The sequence below is a fragment of the Peromyscus eremicus genome, chromosome X, assembly GCF_949786415.1.
Source record: "Peromyscus eremicus chromosome X, PerEre_H2_v1, whole genome shotgun sequence".
Lineage (NCBI taxonomy): Eukaryota > Metazoa > Chordata > Mammalia > Rodentia > Cricetidae > Peromyscus > Peromyscus eremicus.
In genome coordinates this window covers 81,215,439-81,236,716 of record NC_081439.1, presented here as the reverse complement: position 1 = coordinate 81,236,716, position 21,278 = coordinate 81,215,439, and positions in this window count along the sequence as shown.

Here is a 21,278-nt window from a genome sequence, read left to right as displayed (position 1 = left end):
CATGTAAAGGTCCAGGAAGAAGTGACATAATCACACGGTTCAACTAAGGACAGTTTAAATGAGATTATTAGAGAAAGGTTTAAAGAACCCATAGAATAATGAAGCATCTAAGTGTATCAATAGTGGATAGCTGTTATTACTAGGAGGCCCCCAAAGCAGAGCATAAATGGTTGCTAGAATCCGAGAAAGCCTACTGCTATGGAAGACAGTCTGACAGATGCTACTCACCTAGACCCTAGGAATCTCATTCTATTCTCCAGCTCTGTGAGTGCGACTCTTTGAAGATTCCACATACAGGTGCTGGGAAACTGTTTTGACAGCGTGCTTGCTGTGTAAGCATAAGAATCCATGTTCTGATAGCCAGTACCCATGTGTAAGAGTACCATGTGTAACTATGTGTAACAGCTCACACTTATAATCTCAGCACTGGGGAGACAGAGACAGGAGGACCCCTGGGTCTTTCTGGCTAGCTAGTTTAGCCTATAAGTGAGCTCCAGGTTCAGTGAGAGACACTGTGTCAAAAAATAAGGTGGAGAAAAACTGAAGAAGACACCTATTGTCAACCTTTAGCCTACACACATGTGTACACCGTGCAAGCATGCCCTACACATATTTATATAAACACAAACATGTATATGTGCACATGCATATATGCACCCACACAAGATTCCAAATATAATTGAAAACATGCAGTACTTTTCATTTTGTGCCTGACTTATTTCACATTGCATAATGTCTTGCAGCTTTATCCATGTTACAAATGACAAGATTTCATTCATTTTTATGTTTAAGAACTTATTTTATTTTGCATATATAACACATTTTCCTTATTCATTTATCCATTGATAGATATTTAGATGGATTCCATATCTTGGCAACTGAGAATAACATCGAAATCAACACAATTAGCGCAGCTATCTCTAATACTAATTTAAATTCCTTTGCAAATATAGCCAGGGGTGAAATAACAGGATGATATGGCAATTTTCCTTTTAGGATTAATACATTTTTGATAGTAACATACCTGTATATAATGCACTATGATTGCATTCATCCCTTACCACCCTCTTTCTTCCTCTTCTCACTTCCACTGACCCCCTTCTTTCCCAGCTAGTCCTCTACCTATCTTCATCTCCCTCTTTTCCTTTTCTTGTCTTCTTCCCAGCTCATGCAGGCAGTTCAAACTGCTGTGTGCATTGTTGCAGTGATCATGTCAAATGCAGGTAACATTTCCCACACTACTTTCCACCCTTCAGCTCCCACAGTCCTTCCATCCTCTTTTCTGCAATGTTCCCCAGGCCTCAGAAAAGATGCCATCACAGAGGTCTCATTTGAGGCCAAACATGCAGCAGTTACTTATTCTCAGCCCTCTCTTCGACAGTTTTCTCCCTGTGGAAAGAAGTTTCTCTGATCTAGGTTGAGAGCAGCACTAGTCTGTGAATAAAAGCCTAACTTTTCAGAGTACAATTTAACTACATGTCCATTTGGCACAATATCAGTTGTTGGTTTCCCCATACGGTCTGTGATCTTCCTAGCCATGAGATTTTGGTCAGTTCTACAAGGGAAGGTGTCTGTGTTTGCGTCTCTGTTACTGTGATAAACACCATGACCAAAAGGAATGTGGGGAGGAAAGGGTTTACTTCAGATTGCCATTGTCAGTCCATCATCCACTGAAGTCAGGGAAAGAACTCAAGGCAGGAACCTGGAGTCAGGAACTGAAGCAATGGCCATGGAGAATGTCGCTTATTGCCTTGTTTCCTATGGCTTGCTCAGCTTGCTTTCTTATACAATTCAAGATCACCTGACCAGGATGACATAAATTATGACTCAAGAAAATAGTCCACACACTTAGGTAAGTCCTATAGGCCAATCTGTTGCAGACATTTTTTTTAGCTTGAAGTCCCCACTTCCCAAATGATTCTGGCTCATGTCAAATTGACAAAAAGATGTAACTAGAACAGTACCTATGTATTCCTTCTTAGGATTTAGGCCTCAGTTGTACTCCAGAAGCTGCTGGTTATCCTCTCATAACCCCCATGCCACTATTTCACTAGTGAGCATATTCTGCCAGGCATTTCAGTATCATAGCATACAGAGTCTACAGTTAAGTCTAGACTTTTCTCTACAACATCTTGAATAGCATCTTCTAGTACCATGAGCACTATACTACTTCTGGCATATACCCAAAGGATTCTATACCATATGGCAGAGATTCTAGCATATCCTGGTTCAGTTCTTCCCCCTTCACAATGGCTAGGAAATGGAACCAGCCTAGATATCCACTAACTATTGAATGGATGGTGAAAATGTTATACATTTACACAGTTGAATTTTATTCAGCTATAAAAACAATGAATTTAATAGATGGTATGAACACACATGAGGAAAGACAATCCCTTTAGTAAATGTTATTGAGTAAACTGGGTATCTGCAAACAGAAAAATGCAATTGGATCTTTATTTCATACTACACACAAAAATAAACTCAAATAGATTAAAAACTTAAACATAAGACAAAACTGTAAAATAATTAGAAGAACATATATTTATCTGGGCAATGATTTCTCTGATATAACTCCAAAAATACAAGAAACAAAGGCAAATATATGTGTGACTTCATCTAGTTTATTATAATTTGTATTATTTAAACAATTTTTAAATTTAAATATATATTGATTATATTCTTCCCCTCCTCAAGGTGTTGTAGATCCTCTCCCCTTCTCAGTCCACCCAACTTAAAGTTCTTCCACAAAAATAACCCCCAAAATTGAGTATAACAGCAAAAACTCCAACACCAAAGAACAAAATAAAACAAGACCCCCCAAAGAAAGTAAAAACAAAACTAGCAAATTATAACCAAATAAAAGCAAGCAAGCAAACAAACAAACAAAACCTGTGGAGTTCATTATATGTTGGCCAACTACTTTTGAACATGAGGCCTGCCCTGGAGTGGTTGATATACCCAGTGTCACTTCATTGGAAAAAACTAATTTTCCCTCTCCCAGCAAGAACAAGGGACAACAGTTCAATTGTTAACCTTTATTCTAGTAGCTAGGTTTTCATTTATTTAAAAAAATAACAAAATAAAATATAATAAGATAAAACAAAAACTGTTACATCTAAGTTAGACAAGACAAACAAACAAAAGGAAAAGATCCCAAGAAAAGGCACAAGAATCAGAGATCCACTCATTCTCACACTCAGGAATCCCATAAAAACACTAAACTAGAAGCCATGATATATTAACACGGGACCTGGTGCAGACAGGTGCAGGTCCTGTGCATACCGTTTCAGTCTCTGTGTGTTCCTATGAGCTTTGCTCGTGTTGATTTAGAGGGCTTTGTTTTATTGGTGTCTTCCATGCCCTATGGCTCTCAAAACTCTTTCTGCCTCCTCTTCCACAGGGTTCCCTGAGCTCTGAGGGGAGGGATTTGATGGAGACATCCCATTTAGGGTAGAGTGTTCCAAGGTCTCTCACTCTGCAGATTACATCAAGTTAAAAAGCTTCCACGCAGCGAAGTCAACAATGGATGAAGATACAGTCTATGTATTACCTGTTCTTAGCACCTATTTGAAAGCTAACTGAGGATATTTATATACATATGTGTGTGTGTTTGTGTGTATGGATATATAGTGTAGGTATATATGTATGTACACATATACATATATGTATATGTGTGTGATGTGTATGTATACACATGCAAAATTCCATCATAAGCAAGATACTGAAGAAAATACAGAAGTAAAAACACAAAACACTTGCAAATTCTTCAATACGACATATGTGAAAGAATAGCAGCAACAAAAGGCATCTGAATAATAATAACAAAAACTTACTAAAATCTAGGTCTCAAACTGATGGACGACTATATATACATGCAGAGAGTTTTTAACATTCATGTTTAAACCACCAGGTGGACATTATGGCAATTTCTTTATTGTCTTATACCCTATTAGAATCACAAAGTTTTCACCTTTCTGGTCCTTGTAATTATTTGAGTATGTGACCCATGAAACAAAATGAAAAGACAAGAAACATATTGGAAGCAATATTTACAATATATGTAAAAAGATAAACAACATATCTTAATAAGCTTTATTTTAAAAAACTTGCAAAAATTAAAAATATCACACAACAAAATTAACCAGACTCAAACTCTACACAACTCAAAAACTTCTGTTCAGTTTGAACAGGCATTCAGAAAGGAAGCTGTGGTGCTTCACATTAAATTTTACACTTTTGCTATCAAATATATTTTAAGCACTTATCCACCACCAAAACCAAAAAAAATGTATTACAGAATTAGAACTAGAAAAATGATTAGTTTTATATCTTCTTTCATACCTCATGTTCATTTCTCCTATTCGGTTCTTCCTCATCCCTTTATACTTAGCCCTTCTTGTTCTCTTTTCTTCATGATATAATGCACCCACACACATACATGTGTATGTATTATTGGCTAGACTATGCGTATGGGAGATTATGTATCTTTCTGAGAATCCCATCCATCTTCTTGCAAATTTTTAACTTCGTTTTTCTTTAGAGTGGAGTATTATCCCATTTTACATATATTCTGAATTTTCATTATCTATTCCTCTGTGGATGGATAACTAAGGTGATTTCAACTCCTTACTATAGTGAATGAAGCAGCAATAAACACTGGTGTGCAAAGAAATCTCCAAACTGATTTCTACAATGGCTGTATTTGTATTAAATTGCACCCCACCAACAGTGAATAAAGATTACTTTCTCTCCACAACCTCCTCAACATTTTTCAGATTTGTTGATGATACCCATCCTGACTGGAGTGAGGTGATATCACTAAGTACTTTTAATTTGCATTTATCTGATGATCTAGGACATTGAAACACTTTCAAAAATGATTATTGGCTATTTTTTTTGTAAAAAAAATTGTTCAGTTCATTTGCTCATTTGTTGATTGGTACTTTTACTTCTTTGGTATTTAATTTCTGTAATTCTTTGTAAATTCTGGATATTAATTCTTTGTCTGAAGTTTAGCTGGTAAAGATTTTCTCTAATTCTGTTGACTGTTAACTGCTGAATCTTTCCTTTGATGTACAGAAACTATTTTTGTGTAGTCTCATTTGCTGATATTTGAAGCTAGTTTCTGTGCTGTTGGTACTCTATTTAAAAAGTTCTTGCCTACCCCAGTATCTTAAAAGTGTACATTCTGCATTTTCTTTCGAAGTTTTTTAGCGTTTCAGACTTTAAATTAAGGTCTTTGATTAATTTTTAATTGATTTTTGTATAAGAAGAAAGGTGTAAATATAATTTCATTCTTCTGCAGTTAGAAATCCAGTCTTACCAGCATCATTTGTTGAGATGGCTATATTTTTCCAAAGTACACTTCCTTTGTCTAAAATTAGGTGAGCATAGCTTTGCTGTTTTATTTTCAGGTCCTTTGTTCTATCCATTGATCTACCTGAATGTTTTCCTGCCAGTACCAGGCTTTCTTTATCACTATTAATCTATGGTGTAATTTGAGATTGGGTCTTATGATACCTCCAACATTGTTCTTACTTTGTCTGTTCATGATCTTTTGTGGTTCCATATGGCTTCTTTTATTATTTTTTCTAAACCTGTGAAATATGTCATAGGTATTTTGATAGGTATTGCATTAATTCTGTACAGTGATTTTGCTATTATAGACGTTTTTAACAGTATTAATCCTGCCTATCCAGGAACATAAAATTTTTTTATTGTGTAATATCTTGTGTGAGTTCCTTTTTCAATATCTTGAATTTTTTCTTGTAGAGGTCTTTCACTTCCTTTGATATATTTCTACATAATTTTGGGAAGAGTTATTTTGAATGGAATATTTTTCCTAATTTCTTCCTCGGAAAGTAGACTGTTAGTATAAACGAAGGTCACTGATTTTTTTATATTGATTTTGTGCTCCTGCAACTTCACTGTGTTTATTAGGTCAAAGAGTTTTCCAGTAAACTCAGTAGGGTCTTTTAAGTAAAGAGTCATGTTAATTGCAAAGAAGGCTCGTTTGACTTCTTTCCTTAATATTTTTATTCCTTTTATGTCTTTCTCTTATCTAATTTCTATAGCTAAGGCTTTGAGCACTGCATTGAATAAGAGCTATATCCATAATATACTAAGTACTTCTACAAATCAATAAGAAAGTGACAAATAGTATATTAGATAAATGAGCAAAGCTATGAAGATACAATCCATTAAAGTTATAGTAATGGTCAATGAACATATTAAATGATGCTATTTCTTAATAGTAATCAGGAGAATGCGAAACGAAACAGAAATCATATATATGCCCAATGTGTTGATAAAAATTACTGATAACATGCAATGTTGACTAGAGTGTGGGAAACTTACTACACATTATTGGTGGGAATTTAAATACATATAATCATTCTGTTGGATAATTTGGAACCATTATATCTAATTTTAAAATGCAAATTTACTTTGATACAGTAATTTGCCTTACAAAAATGCTTGCACATCTGTACAAGGATGTTTATAGTTTTAGAAGATTATAAATAACCTAATGGTCCATCTGTAGTAGAAAGATTATATAGACTATTATCTTTTGGCTGTGAAATACTACTTTACCACTGAAAATAAAATGTACTTCCATAGAGAAATTTCCATGTCATATTTTAGATGAAATATCTAAGTAGCATAAAATATAGGCTATGACCTCATTTTAATTTAAGAAAATGCCTCAAACATTATGTATGGGTATGCACATGCATGGGAAAAATTCTGGAATGATCCACAGTGCTTTTGGCTTTGAAGTTGCCTCTGGGGTGGTGGTAGAAAGTACTGATGAAAAAAAGTTTTCTTTTCCCTTCAGCTGCTTCTCTGTGGTTGGCATTAATGAGATTGTATTCGTTTGCTATTTGAGTAATTTGAAAAAATTTGAATTAAATGTAAGGTAATGGTTTGGGAGCTTTCATTTGGGAAATGAGAAATGGTAGGTAAGAGAGACAGAAGTATCAGAAAATAAAGGCAAGCTGAGATTATTTTGATACCTTGTGTTCTAATTTCATTCCTGTTGCTATGATGGATGCTGTGGACAAAAGCAGCTTTGGGAAAAAACGGGGTTATTTAGTTTCCAATTCCAAGTTACAGTCCATTGTTGCAAAGCAGTAAAGGCAGGAACTTAAAGTATCAAACCATAACCCAGAGGGGTGGGGAGAATAAACACACCTTTGATTTCTTGCTGCTTATGCTCAGCTAGCTTTCTCCACTCTTGTTTACTTTAGGGCCCAGCCCATAAAATGATGCCACTCTCATTTAAGAGATTCCCACCTTACCTGACAATCAAGCTAATCCTCTTCACCCATCTCCACAGGCCAACGTCATCTAGATAATTCTTTACTGACGCTCTGTTCCCAGGTGATTCTAGGTTGTGTCAAGTTAACAACTGAAACTAAACAGCACATCTTGGCACTACGGGTGCGATTTTAAAAACCAATAATACATCAATGCAGAAGTTTGTGCAGGCTCTTGTATCATCAGGGGGGATAGTTTTATAGTACAAGAAATTGTATATCTATATATGGGAAGAAATTGTATACATATACATTTATATATTTATACATACATATACATACATGCCTACACACACACATATATGTATATAATTATACCTCTTACAATTGCATTTGGTAAATGTGGGAGGGTTACAATAGCGTAAAAGACAGCAGTGTAAAAACCACCAGAAAGACCATCAATCCACTGTGGACCATGTGGAGCTTACAGGAAAATTTGGAAGGTGGTAATATTAGGCTACTGGAATTGGACTGTTGAACACTGATGATGTAGTAGACTATGGAAAGTTGTTGGCTTTGTATGGTTCCTCTGTTTCTGTGAGAATGCAGTCAAGCATCTGGTGGTCTCCAGGTTGTTCTTGGTCAGCAGGTCCAATAATAGAGAAGAAGAGATAGAAGAGGAACAGGAAGAAGTGAATACAACATGGGGAACATCCATGCATTCATGCTGTCTCTTACCACTTCTAACCAAAGAAGAAGAGATAGAAGAGGAACAGGAAGAAGTGAATACAACATGGGGAACATCCATGCATTCATGCTGTCTCTTACCACTTCTAACCAAAGATCACACTCTGTGTGTGTGTGTGTGTGTGTGTGTGTGTGTGTGTGTGTGTCTTCTGTTTTACTTCTGCCACTCACATTTTGCACAACCTAACTTTTGTTCAACTCTAAGTAAGTTCCACACAGAGAAGAGGATTGTTGGGAAATGTGATTCACAACATATTCAAGTTGACAAAAAGAACAAACTAGTACAGAGCCTCTTCAGTAATTACTGATGAGCAGTAATGGCACTGCCTACTGAAAGGGAAGACTATTCTCATGTTGAGGTCAGATTGGAAAGAACTCTCCATTTTGTAGCCTTCTTTAATCTCAGCCAAGTCCTAAATATCTTGGTTTAGCTTTAGGACTGTCTGGGATACAGACTCATTTCCAGAGTTCAAGGATTCACAAAAAATGATCCATAATGATAATTCATTCATGCCTTTTATCAGCAAATTTTTAAATGGAGTACTGACTATATGAATGGAGCTAAGCTAATGCATGGATACAGATTAAGTAAAACCAAAGTCTCTGCCCATTATAGTTCCCATTCTTGTGGCTGAATCACAAACAGGAAGTGTACATTTACAGGATAATGTAAAAGTTGTATTTTTGGTAAGAATAACTGTCTGATGTGGATGAAATTTGAGAAGTCAGGAATCACTTTCAGCCCCAGTGGAAAGATAAATAGGACTGAACTAGGTTGGTGACAGGCAATGCTGGTGGTTATAATGGGAAGAAATGTTTAGGATATAATTTTGCATGCCAAAGAAAAGGCAGAGATCTTCATTGAACAGAGGTGAAAAATTAGGAGAAACTGGGAGTTTGTAATGGCTGGTAATTGCAGGCTGTATTCAAGGGTTACTTGGTTACCTAGGTGAGAATATATTCATTAGCTTGACAGCTTTCTTTGATTGGGTTGGCAATTAGGATTTTTGGACCAAGAGTTGGCTGGGAGTGACAGCCTCCTATGTATTGTTACATGGGAGCTCAGAATGTCTCCCTTTGCTGTGATTGGGAATTGGAATATAGGTCAAAGCCCAACAAGCTGTACTTTATCAAGTAAGAGAGTTCTGGAGCAGCAAATGTGGTGGGTAAGTGCTTGTATGTTAGAACATGTACAAAGCACATGATAACGTAGTTTCTCTTCCAGTATTACGTTTGGAGGGCAGAGGAACCAAAACTCCCAACTATATCTCTAACTTCAGCCAAAAATATGTAGACTATTAATCCTGGCTGAGTGACAAAGTGTCACTGATACCAAGGGCTTTAGGCAAGATGCTGTCAAACTCAGTTTCTGATGAAGGATGGGTTGGGATTTGTGGAATCAAGATTTGAGTGGAATTCCTTTTTTAAAATGTGAACAAAGCTAAAAATTGTGCAGTAAAGCCAACTTTCCAAAGCTAGGAGGGGAGTCACGAGACTCACCAAAGGCCTCAAGACATAATATAGGGGAACCTGGAATCTATGATGTGATAGTAGACATCAGAGAAATCACGGCTGAGATTGCCAGGTGTGGCGGTGCACATGTCTGTGACACTAGTCTCTCTCTGACCCTGCTCTCAAAGGACAAGCACCATTAGCTGATCTTGATGTTTGAGGAACATCTAGTTAGAGAAGGCTTTGCTATTCTATGTCCACACACTCCTAGCTGCCAATGTGTGACAAGGTAAGGAATGGGATCAAAATCCCAAATTAGCTATTTTAGTATGCAAACTACTTGTTTCAGCGGACTACTTTTTGTGACAGGAATTTATGTAATCCAGGTTGGCTTAATTTTCAGTCCTTCCTGAGTGCTGGGAGTGTACACCATCCTGTCTGACCAGCTTGGCTAATTTAAAAAGAAATAGACCAGTGGTTCTCAACCTTCCTAATGCTGTGATCCTTTAACACAGTTCCTCACGTTGTGGCAACCCCCAATCACAAGATTATTTTGTTAATACTTCATAAGTATAATTTTGCTACTGTTATGAATCTCAATGTAAATATCTGGTATGTAGGATATCTGATATACAACTCCTGTGGGGTCATTACCCACAGGTTAAGAATCACTGAAATAGACTTTTATTTATTGGTTTTTAAAATTAACATACATGCTTTATTATTTGTCTTTCTCCATGACTACCCTCTCCTGTCCTCCTGTGCCACTCTTGTTTGTCCCCTTCCTTTCTTCCTTCCTTCCTTCCTTCCTTCCTTCCTTCCTTCCTTCCTTCCTTCCTTCTTTCCTTCCAATTAGTCCCCATTCCACCTTAACATTACCACCTCCACCTTCCTTCGTGGTCCTCTGTAACACAAATTGCTAAACTGTCTTATTAATTAAAAAAAACCCAAAGCCAGATATTGGGGTGAAAACTGAGAGATCAGAGGAATAGAACAAGCCAAGCCACAAGTTCTTACTGCTAGGAAATCCTCAGCCCAAGAGAGAGCTACTTCCTGTATACTCATGCCTATATACCTTTCTGTGCCCTGCCATCTTGTTTCCTCTCTCCACCCAGCTACATCACTTCCTCTTTCTGCCCAGCTCTAGCACTTCCTTTCTGTCTATAAAGACTTCCAGACCTCTATGGTTAACTAGCACTGAGATTAAAGGTGTGTGCCACCATGTCTGGCTCTGTTCCCAGTGTGGCCTTGAAAATCACAGATATCTGGATGAATCTCTGCCTCCCGAATGTTAGGATTAAAGGCATGAGCTACCACTGCCTGATTTCTATGTTTAATATAGTGGCTGGCTTTATCCTCTGATCTCCAGGCAAGCTTTATTTGTTAGAGCACAAATCAAATATCACCACAGTCCCCTTTCTATTTTTATGACCTAAATCATCATGCTAAGTAAAGTGAAATAGACTTTCTTGATTTAAAATTTTGTGTGGTGTGTATGAGTGTGCACGTCATGTATGTGTGTGGGTGTGCATGCATGCCAGTGTTCAGGCCTGTCAGGGACAGAGGAGTAAGCTGGGTATCTTCCCCTATTCTCCACACTATTTTTTGAGACAGAGACTCTGATTGCATATCAAGGCAAAGCTGGCTGTCCAGGAATTCCCAGGATCTGCCTGTTTTTGCCTCTCAACACCAGGATTACAAGCATGTCGGTTCACATTCTGCCATGCCCTGCTTCTGCATGGATGCTGACGATTTGAACTCAGATCCTCCTTCTTTTAAAGAAAGGATACCATTAATTTACATCATTCTGAATAATCTCCTTAGTTCATAGTTGGAACATTACTTAGAATCTCTGCACAGATAGCTCTGGGCTAGACTGAAGATTGTGGAGTCACTGACATATGTCCAAGGTTTGAAGCTTTGGAGTAGAAAGGATTTTCTGGAGTGCATACAAAGAGTGAGGAGAGAGCAAGTGGCAGGCCTCTGAAGAATAGCCAACATTTTTATATTTAAGAGTTTTATGCTTATAAATGTATCAAACATTTGTGCATTAGTCATAAACTTATATACATTAAGTCACTCCATCTTCACAATATCCCTAAGAGGTAAGAATAATGATGTGGAAACCAAGATTCATTGTTACGCAGACAATGGGCGGCAGAGCTAAGAATGCAAACCAAAGTCTCTGACCCCAGCATCCACTTGTTAGTATCTATGCCAGCTGTTGGAAAGGAGCGGCCCCTAGGCGTTTATCAGCAGTTTGTTCTTAGAGGAAGTGTGCCTAGGGTAAAACGAGATGAATGATTGAAAACAGTTTGCTGGATCAAGCAGCTGCAAAAGGGGAGTTGGAACGGGCTCATGGGAGGCACTGTCAGGGCCCACAACAGAGACAGTTGTTAATTTATGGAATGTTTTTGATGCATTGGGTTTGCTGCATGCATCCATTTGACTTGTTTTTGTTGTTGTTGTTGTTGTTGTTTGAGATAGGATTTCTCTATGTAGCCCTGGCTGTCCTAGAACTCACTCTATAGGCCAGTCTGGCCTTGAACTCGCAGAGATCTGCCTGCCTCTGCCTCCCAAGTGCTGGAGGCATGCATTACCACTGCCTGGCTTGACTTACTTTTATAGATACATTGAACAATATATAGCAGAATGCCCAGGCTTAAAGGGAGAGGCAGACGTGGAATGAATGGGTCTGAAACGTTGGAAATATTTTAATCATAGCATACTAGCTTGGCTGGAATGTTGTGAGATTGTACATTTGAGAAGGGGGTGCCAAAAAGAGGGACAGAGGAGTAAGCTGGGTATCTTCCCCTATTCTCCACACTATTTTTTGAGACAGAGACTCTGATTGCATATCAAGGCAAAGCTGGCTGTCCAGGAATTCCCAGGATCTGCCTGTTTTTAGTATAGGTGACCTAGGAGAGATCAGAGCAATCTGCAATCTTGGTCCTGTAAATGAACTAAGTAGGGTTTGGCTCTTATTCAAATAAGAACAATGTGGGCAGACCTTTCAGGTATTTGAGCTTGTGAAAGGGAGCTTGTGTAGTTTTCTCATCAGACAAGAGGGCATGAGATGAAGAAGAAGCTGTCATGCCTCCTTGTCAGCTCAGCACAGACAGCAGACCTAACTTTCTCCTGAAAGAAATAGAGCCAGGGACTGTTGAACAAAACAAACAGGACTCATCTCTGTATTATTTTATTCCAAAACACAGATTGCTACATGATGATTTATTTGGAATGACTTTTGTCACTCTTCATGGTGGCAGGGACTTTATCTTTTCACTACTTTTCACTACAATGACACTCTGCCTAAGACAGTACACGGTTTACTGTAGGTTTTCAATAAATGTCCGTTTGGTGGCTAAAGAGAAAGGAAAATGGATCATATGACATGGAGGAGGCAGAGAGATACTATGGAAATTCTTACAGGACTTAAACAAAAAACACCAAAGTTTCTCAAAACAAATGCTGGCCTAACATGAACGAGATCCTGTGTCCAACTCTTACTATGATAAACCCCAGAATAAAACAGAACAAAAATTTACAAACAAAATAACCAAATTGGATTCTGGTGCTGAACTGACTGCCTTCAAATCCTGAGAACCTCTGGGAAAGGTGGTTAAATTGGGCCTCAATTTCCTTATCTGAGCATGGAGGTGGGCATAATTTGGCTCTCACTTTTTAGGACTGGGGGTGGCATCCTGGGCTTTGCACATTCTTGGCAGATGCCGTACCATTGAGCTATAGCTCCAGGCCTCTTTTTACTTTACATTTTGATACAGGATCTCTTTAAGTTACCCACGCTGCCCTTAAATTCAGAGTACAACATAGGCAGGCCTTGAATTTGCAGTCTTCTTGCCTCAGCTTCCCAAGTGTCAGGGACTACGGGTCTTGCCGCCAGGCCTGGCTTGTTGTGTTGTACATAGGATTGAATTAGTTGATAGGTATAAGACAGAATAGTACATAACACAGTAAAAACCTTGTGTTTGCTTATTCAAAACAATTTTTTTTTGCTTTTTTGAGAAAGGATTTCTCTGTGTAGCTTTGGTGCCTGTCCTGGATCTCACCCTGTAGACCAGGCTGGCCTCAAACTCATAGAGATCCACCTGGCTCTGCCTCCTGAGTGCTGGGATTAAAGGTGTGCGCCACCACAACCCGGCTAACAATTATTATTTTTATAGAGGGATTAGTGCAACAATGTATTAAACCATTGTTTTCATTTTATGGACTTTGCTCAAAGAGTTGCTTATCCTGCTTTCTTGAACCCTTAGTACAGCCTTATCAACTTGGCAGCATTGTTATCCCATTCTATAGACAAGGAAACTGGGGTGTTTATTCCCATCCAGTCTTGAATTTAAGCTCTTTCCACTTGAGAATACTAATGTCAGCCTCCAGATCATAGGACAGACTATGTGTGTTTTTATCTGGTAACTCTATTTTCATTCCCTAGCAAATAGTGGGCACCCAGATGTAACTGATGGCTGTCACTCACACTGTGGGCCTGTACTCTGTACCCTTTTGCTGCTTGGTTGCTCCATTTTCCATGCTTAAATAAAACAATGGAAGAAGAACCTGCAGTGACTGTCATTAACAATGGCTCTGGCATGTGCCAAGTTTCCTGTATCCCTCTCCTTGGTTGGTAACTTCTGACACATGGCATCATGGGTCAGAAGGACTCCTATATGGGCAATGGAGCTCAGGGCAAGTGAGATATCCTGCCTCTGAAGTATCCCCGTACAACACAGTCACCTATTAAGATGGCGTGGAGGAGATCAGGTTATTTGTCTTCCACAGTGAGGTGCACATTCCCTCCAAGGAACATCTGGTGCTGAATGAGCAACCCTGCTCCCGCACCAGAACCCAAAGGCTAAGAGAAAGAAGGTGATGCAGATTATGTTTGAGATTTCCAGCACCCTGGATATTCAGGCCAGGCTGTTGCCATATGCCTCTGGGTGTACCACTAGCACTGTCATGGACTTTGGCAATAGAGTCACTCAGAGAGTGCTGATTTACCAGGCTTGTGCCCTTCCTTATTTACTCCATCTCGTGTCTGAACTTGGCTGTCCAGGAGGTAACAAGCTACCTCATGAAGATCCCGACAGAGCAAGTACACCTTCCCCAACACTATTGAGTAGAGAATTGTGCTGACATCAAGGAAAAGATGGTCCATGTTGCCAGAGACTTGGAGTAGTAAGGAATAACCACAGCTTCTTCCTTGACAAACCTAGTGAAGAGCTACAAGCTGCTTGATGGGTAGGTGCCACTATTATGCACCCAGGCATTACTGCCAGCATGCCAGAAGACATCACAGCTCTGGCACACAGCATGGTAAAGCCAATGATCATAGTTCTCCTGAGCAAAAGTATTCAGTAGGTTGGTCCCTCCTGGTCTTGATATCCACCTTCCAGAAGATCTAGATCAGCAAAGAGGATTTTGATGAGTCGGACCCCTGCATCATCCACTGCAAGTGCTTCTAGGTGGAAGGAGGAGGTGCCAAACATCTACTGCATGACCTGATTCCGTATATCAATTTGCCCTAGCAAATTTACATACCTCATGCTAGTATCATGAAACTTAAATAGGTCTTTGAATAGAAATTTGTCCTTGAAGCTTGCAACTGATATCAGGTATAGGTTGTAAAATTTGTTGTTGGTTTTTGGCCTTGAATTTCTGTTAACTGTTTCATTGGTACATGTTTAAAACCCTGTCCATATCTATCTTGGTTTAAGCCCCTCATCAGTATGACTTGGTGACTTGGTGGCTGAGAAAAACCAGTATGGAAAAGAAACCCTCAGCCTGGAGGGTCTGTGTGAGCCAGTGTGGTGATCTGTGCAGGGTGTTAACGTCAGAACTAACTATTCCAGGATTTCTTCAGGCTGGCAAGAGTTTCTGAACTAGCTGTCACTTCTGTTTTGCCAATCTGGGTGGTGAAGTTCAAGCCTTAGGACCCAGAGCCCATTCTGATATTTTCCTTCCTGCCCAACATGAGTTGCTATTGCCTTGAGTTGAGCATGTTTTCATTTACACATGTAAATGTATTAATCCTTTTAATTTATACAAGGTATTTTGTACTCAATTCTTTAAGTGATGACAAAAATTTTTGTTTTTCTACTATTAAATAAAAACATTAGGTCTCAGCAGTGTGTCATTATACAGAGAAAAATAAAGTGTTGCAGTACACTGAGGGGTAGAAACAATTGCTGATGGATTTGAATAAATGAAATGATTCTACAGAGAGAAATTTCAACCAGACTACTGAAGAACCTAGGAAGGCCACAGTCTAAAGTAGGATGCACTTTGTACCAGAGGGGATAGCCTATGCCAATTAGAGCTGCACTGAATATAGCCTTGAGCTGTTAGAGTGCCAGTCCCAAAATACCTTGTTTCTGGTCTGTGCCTGGAATTTACAAATATATTGTTAAACTGAAAGTGAAAGCGTAAGTATTTGAAATACATTCTCATTTAAAGTCACACAATAAAGAAAAAGCAAAAATTCTCTTTAATATACCTTCCACCATCAGTTTGATGTTCAGCTTCTCAAAATTTTATATGAGTTTTACTATATATACACACATAAACAGAAATATATTGTTGGGTGTTGTGTTTTTTTTTTACATAAATAACATCCTACTCTATGCATCGTTTTACAACTTGTTTTATACATTGAACAATATGTGTCATAGCACTTTCTGTTGTTATGGTAGGCAGATCTATCTCATTTTACGCACTTGCACCGTATTCTATTGTTTGGATAAACCAGATGATATAAATGGTCTACTTTTTATGTTTTCTCCCCCGCCCCTTTTTGTGTCTCCAACTTCCCTTCTTCTGAGGTTACAAAGAGTAGTGTAGTGAGAATTCTTACAAATGCCTCGTTCTGCTCATGAGCAAGAATTGCTCTGGGTAGAAACTTGAAAGTGGAATTTCTTGGCTGGAGAACATGCTCATGTAAATTTCAGTAGGTGACTGCCAAGTTATATAATTAGAGTTAATGAAAGTAGAGAAAGACTATTATTGCTGTCAGAACTCATTGCAGTTTCTGCTCTCAACTCATTTTTGCTTATTCCGAGGTTGTTTTTCCTTCGCTCTCCATGAGGTCACTTTTGAAATATTTTTAGCCTATCTCAGAAAAGCAAGGGAGAAAAGTAGCTCTGCTACCACATGTTTACATGATTTTAGGGGGTCACTAAGATGGCCCCTAGTGGCCACATGATGTCATTGCAGCCCTGGCTGCCTGGGCTCTGCTGGGGATCCAGGGAAGGCAAGGAGAGATTTGTTCAGGGGTGGGGTTTGGAGGTGAAGTTCATGCTTTTAGTCTTAAAATATACCTGTATACACTTTGCTCTTCTTTAGGGTCTTGGAGAGCACGTCATTTGTGTAGTTCTTCATTCTCCTCCGCAACTCAAGTGAAGAAACCGGAATGCTCTGCAATTTACAGAAGGAATGAAATATTCTGAAGAACTACTGCCATCTACAGACCTAAAAACTGCCCTCAAGCTTTCTCTAAAAATTTCCCAAAGGACTCTATTGACTTCTTCACTTATATCAAATTATCTTTGCCTTTTCTAAAATCTTGGAAGTCAAAATAACAACAACAACAACAATATGTGAATGATTCACAGTTGACAATTAAATATTAGTTAGTGTTTTTAACCACCCCTCCTGCGATTTTGAGTCTTAGTGCTTTCCTTTGCATATATTTGGCTGTATTAGCACACTCACAATTTGTATATCCTTTACAGCTTGCAAAGCACTTTCATATGCAACATGTTATTTGTTCCTTATAGCAACCTCTACTGTCCCTGATTTCACAGGGAAGTTCAGTTAATGCCTCAAAATAAACTGAACCTTGGCTTAATGAATTAATTAGAATTTTTGCCTCTGAATATAAACACATTTTCCTTATTTCGTTTTCATCCTCTGAAGATGAGGAAACTAAGTCTTGCATTTTGAGTTCCCTAAGGCTTATTATAAACAAACTTCTGGTGAATAAGATAAACAAACTAAAGATGAGGCCAGCTTTGTTCTCTGGTTTTAAAGAGGAGACTCCTTGGGTATGACAGTGAAGACTGAGCTACTGTCTAGTAGCAAGCAGCCCTATTCCCTCTTTAGTCCAATTCCATCAGTAAACAGACTGAGCTGTTGGCCAGCATGGTGCTGCAGCTGTCTGTCCCTGTGGGTGATTGCTGCCTGGCTCCTTTTCTCAAGAGGAGGCTTTCCTTGTTTGCTGGTAGTGCACTTGCTGGGCTGCAGCCTTTGGGTTTTTCTTGGTACTCACAATGTGACCGGAATTTAACCTTAGAGTGACCATCAAGCCCTCCTCTCCAGCTTTCACAGTATGTGGTATTTGTTGAGTGCCGGGGAGGGGCTGCACACTGTAATTAGCCCTTTACAAAATTCACATAATCGCCGGCCCAAAGAAGTAGGGATCATTATTTCCAACAGATTTTAGAGCTGAAGAAACTGAAGCTCAGGGCTCTTAAGTGACTTGCTGAAATGCACAGAGCTTACGCATAACAGAGTTAGCAACTGAATCCAAGTTCATCTGATTTCAAAACTCATTTTCCTGAGCATTTTAAGTCTCTTGAGAAGTTTCTCACACACACATTTGAAAGATTCCACAAAGAACTTTATTAACGTTTCCTCACCATGGCCCCAATCCCTCACATAGACAACTGAAGGGGAAGGATCTGTTTTGGCTCACATTTTCAGAGGTGTTGTTCCATCATGGCAGGGAAGATGTGGTAGAACCAAATAGTTCATGTCACAGCAGAGCAGGAAGCAAAGGAAAAGTTTGCCTGTTCCTTGTTAGCACGTTACTTTTTCCTTTCTTATTCTTTGGGTCCCTAGCCTGCATTATGGTATTAACTACATTTGGAACAGGTCTTTCCCCCTTAGATAATTCTTTCCAGACACATCGTCATTGTCATATCCAGAGGTATGCCTCAATATCTCCTAGGTGCTTCTAACTCTAGTCAAGTTGATAATGAAGATTAGTCATTGCAAGAACACACACAACTTAATAGAAAAGCAGAAATACAAGAGCAACAATTGCCTTTGGCTTGAATACTAGCTCTTTAACAATGGACAAATGTCTTCCAAGTATGAATTAGAATGTTATGTTTTGGGTTTCTCAAATTTCAGTCCAAATCTTAGCTTTACCTCTTCTCTATTCCTTATATGTAAATCCAAGATACTAATATCTATCTACCCTGATAGGTGATTGTGAAATATTAGCTAGCTTAGACATGTAATTTGCAGAGGTGTCCAACCTTTTGACACTGTAATATAATGTTGTGGTCTAAAAACGTATTGGGCAGTATTCATAGCTACTCAGGGATTCATGCCATCTACAGGACACAGACTGGACATACCTGAAAGTGTTTAGAACTTTCTTGGTCAATAGAATTATTTTAAAAGCTCTATTAATGAAGATATGGAAGAAATCTAGGTATTTGGTTCTGTCTTTGAGTCGCTGAGTAAAGATGAGTCTTATTTAGGTCAAAAGAACACAAAACAGCAACACCATTGGCTGTAGAAAAGAACTATTACTCACCAGGATTCCAGGATTGTTGAACGATCATGGTGAGTGTATTGGCAGCTATTCCTTTTCATTGCTGACCTTGGAGAGGTTTATGAACTGGTCGAGTTGTTTCTTTCTTTCTTTTTCTTTCTGGTGTGTGTGTGTGTGTGTGTGTGTGTGTGTGTGTGTGTGTGTGTGTCCGTCCAGATCCACTTCACATAGACACTTCAAGCACTCTGTAAAATTGTTCTCTTTTTCTCCTATGCATTATCCACTGCTGTCCCTATGAAAGGAACCGGGTATCTTCACTCTTGTGATTCATTGACAGATAAATCTTCCTCCATGGGGCTGCTTGCATATGAACTGAGCACTGGGCATTCAGTATAAGCTCATAAGGAATGAATTTCTAGCATTAATTGCTGGCTGTGTGTTGTAAGCTCAAGTTACCACAATGAAATAATGAAGACAGATTGACTTGTACAAGTGAAATTTATTTTGTCATATTTCTAGAACACTGGTTTTTAACCTTCCTAATGTTGTGACCCTTTAATACAGTTCCTCATGTTGTGGTGACCCCCAACCACAAAATTATTTCACTGCTACTTTATAACTATAATTTTGCTACTATTGTGAATTGTAATGTAAATATCTGATATGCGACCATTTAGGGTCGGGACACACAGATTGAGAACCACTGTTGTAGAAACTGGAAAGGGTAAGCTAAAATGCTTCCCTCTGTGATTCATGCAGAGAGACCTCTCCTTGGCTTGTGTGTGACCTCTTCATCATAATGTATTCACAAAGTGAAAAGAGGTAGTCCTAGTGTCTGTCTGTTTCATTTTCTGGTAAGGGCAGGAATATGACCATGAGAGTTCCAACCTCATTACCTCCAAATACATCACACAGAGTGTGCGTGTGGGGGGTAGTATAGGAACTGTTAGTTTCAATGCATGAATGAGGAGGGGACAAAATTCATGTGATAATAAGTCATACATAAATATATGAAACCCAGGACTCTCAAGTAGCCCTAAACCAATAGCATGTTGTTCGTGACCGTGTCACTCTCTACCCCATGATAGTGCATGCTTCAGCATGGATATAGTCAATGGAACTCCTAAGTACTTTGTGTAGTTAAAAAGAAGAAAATCTTCCTTTTACAGATACGATTCAGGAAATCGTTTCCAGAAACAGTCTACTCCACATCACCAGGTTGTCAGGAGCATGGCATCTCAGTTAACTTAGTAATTTACTAGCATTTTAGTGAAAATATTCTCTTCCATGCAATTAGATGTGGTGATTAGATGCTCAGGAGTTTGCTCTGTAAGTACCATCAAGTGCTAAGGAGCCTGGAACAATGGGGAAAGCTTCGATTTGAGTTGTTGGTGGAAAGAGGGGGGTTTGAGCAGTTCCTTAACTTCTGGGGCTATTGATTTAGAAGAAGCATTAGGTGCCCAGAGAGACACGGGAGAAAAGGTGTTTATAGGAGCCATTAATGAGTCCACAGGGGAGATTGAATTATTTCTCTAATAACATGGTCCATTTATTTTTAAGATCATTTGTGGGTTCCTTATATCTTCTAGTATGTGGTGGAAAGAAAGGAAAAGAAATATTTCTGTCCTCCCCCCCTTTGGATTTTGCAGAATTTTTGCCCTGAGGAAGACATAAAGACTCCAGAGAAGCACAGTGGTGCTGTATATGTGGAGATGGCATGTAAAATGTGATCATATAGAATAGAAAAATTCTGATATTGTCATTTAATAGTATATAAAGAGTTCTCACAGATTAACAAAACAATAAAAGAGATAAGCAGACCATTACACACAACAAAAGACCAAGAACTGAATCAAACTGGCCAACAGACATCATTCAAAGTAATAGTGAACTCATGTGCTTAATTCATGTTCAACACATTAACATGGCTTACCAAATTCATAACAAGCCACCACTGCCACTTTTGACCAGGTTGAAATAGATACAAATCTTGCTTTTATGTGGAGTTATAAATTGACCCGTTTGAAATAGATACAGAACTTGCTTTTTTGTGGAGTTATAAATTGTCATAACCTTTTTGAAGGACACTTTGAGGATATATATTTTAGCCCAGCATTTTCACTTTTAGCTCTTTATCTTAAGGAAATAATTGAGGATGCGCAAAAAGATTTGTTTACATAAACAATTGTGGAGGTGAAAATTTGGAAGCACTTAACTACCCCCAATTGGAAAGTGTTCAAATAAATGATGGTATGGGCCTGTATTAGAAAACTATGCCTCCATTAAAAATCAGGATTTTG